This window comes from Austrofundulus limnaeus, unplaced genomic scaffold (assembly GCF_001266775.1).
Source record: "Austrofundulus limnaeus strain Quisiro unplaced genomic scaffold, Austrofundulus_limnaeus-1.0 Scaffold106, whole genome shotgun sequence".
NCBI lineage: Eukaryota > Metazoa > Chordata > Actinopteri > Cyprinodontiformes > Rivulidae > Austrofundulus > Austrofundulus limnaeus.
Genome location: NW_013952508.1, coordinates 1431579 through 1433290, shown reverse-complemented (window position 1 = coordinate 1433290; position 1712 = coordinate 1431579). Strand labels below are relative to the sequence as shown.

The 1712-nt window shown below is 37.1% G+C and overlaps 1 protein-coding gene across 1 annotated transcript in view; it reads left to right on the top strand.

Annotated features, from left to right (window-relative positions):
- Positions 1 to 1225: 1225 nt before the first annotated feature.
- Positions 1226 to 1712, top strand: part of cnpy1 (canopy FGF signaling regulator 1) — a gene marked incomplete at its 3' end in the record, with an annotated part of 27068 nt that continues 26581 nt past the window's right edge. Inside the window, 2 exon segments of the mRNA XM_014013841.1 lie at positions 1226 to 1384; positions 1518 to 1597.

Here is a 1712-nt window from a genome sequence, read left to right as displayed (position 1 = left end):
CATCCATCCATCCATCCATCCATCCATCCATCCATCCATCCATCCATCCATCCATCCATCCATCCATCCATCCATCCATCCATCCATCCATGTCTTTATGTGTTTGCTGTCATGTGGGGGCTGGTAAAAATATTAAAACAATAAAATTACTAACAAAAACAAGTTATTGCCATATTTTTTGTATTTTAATGTGAAGCCCCAGGTTATTTCAAATAAGACAGACTCATTGGTCAAAGCCTGATTTTTTCTAGTTTAAGAAAATAATGGACCTTCCTAAGTGGAGCTGCAGATTTCTGATTTAAGTGTTAGCCTTCCTGCAGAAGAGTTGTAAAAGTTTGTTTTTTTAGCTGTAGAGATATCAAGTAAAGTGGGCCAAACTCTGAAACAAGGAAGTTAGTGACTTCCACTCTGGTTACATTGGACAACATAAAAAAAAAAAATAAAAAAAAAAGAGTAATTTGCAGTGGTCTGTTGGCATCGTTCACACCAAGAACTGTCAAATGTTTCTGTGAGACTGATTAAGGATGAAATTTTGTACTAAATTATGCCTATCAGACCAACTCATTGATCCACCTCTGGGTCTATATCTGAGCATCTCACTGATGTACTGCTGCTCAACAGAACCATGGATTCAATGGAAGACAGTCCTCAACTACGCCATAAGACAAGAACTACACTGTTTCACATGCAGAAGCTGATTTACAAAACTAAATGTAAAATATTTTTTCAAATAAAAGTAAAGTAAATTTAATTTTTTAATGTAAACATATACAATCCTAATTAAACCTTTTGTTGAATTATTTAGTAATTCTTCACATTAGTCAAACCAAAACATAACATCTGGAGTCAGATGTGTTACATACACTCACAACTAACACTTTTCCTGTTTTAGGTTTTCTGTTTTTAAGAATCTTTTCAATAAAACATCAGTTAAAAATGATTTATTAAAGTTTTAGCAAAATGATAGTATTTTATTTTGAAAACAATTACCGGAAGTGTAAAAGTGAACGCGTTGTGTTCCGGCAGAGTTGCCAGATATGCGACAATCATCGTGTTTAAACGTTTTTTTAATGCTCTACAGATTTGTGATAAATGACTTTTTAAAGTTTAGAGGTACTGGAGGTCCTGGACTGAATAAAAAATATATAGTTTTATCAGAACCCAGTCAGCTCAAACAACATGTTGGGTCCAATCCGATCAGCTTGTAGCGACGGTGTGAGTTGTCGTCATTTCTTGTCTGGCAACCCGGTGTTCAGGAACTGTGGTCCCGGTTCGGACAGCTCAGCTCTGTAACATGAGGACGTATCTCATCTCTGACCTGAAGCAGCTTCGTGTTTGAAGTCCGGTCCGGACTAGACCGCCCTCCCTGAGGCTCGCCTCTTCTGTAGGTAACCAGAACCGAACCTGTTTCGGACGAACCGAACCCCACAGTTAGTTTACAGAACAAACAGTTAGACGCGTTGAAACAGGCTTTAAACTTCAGACAACATTTAACACACTTCTGTCCGGGTTCTAAGGAAAACCCTTAGGTCCAAACAAGTTCTACAGACCCGAACCTTTAAAGAGAACACCGACCCGTGACGTCACAGCGCTACAGGTGAGGTGGCACTCCAGGAGCTACTTGTCACAAAAACACATGATTTATGTTCAACTTTTTTTAGTGATTATTATTATTATTATTATTATTATTATTATTATTATTATTATTATTA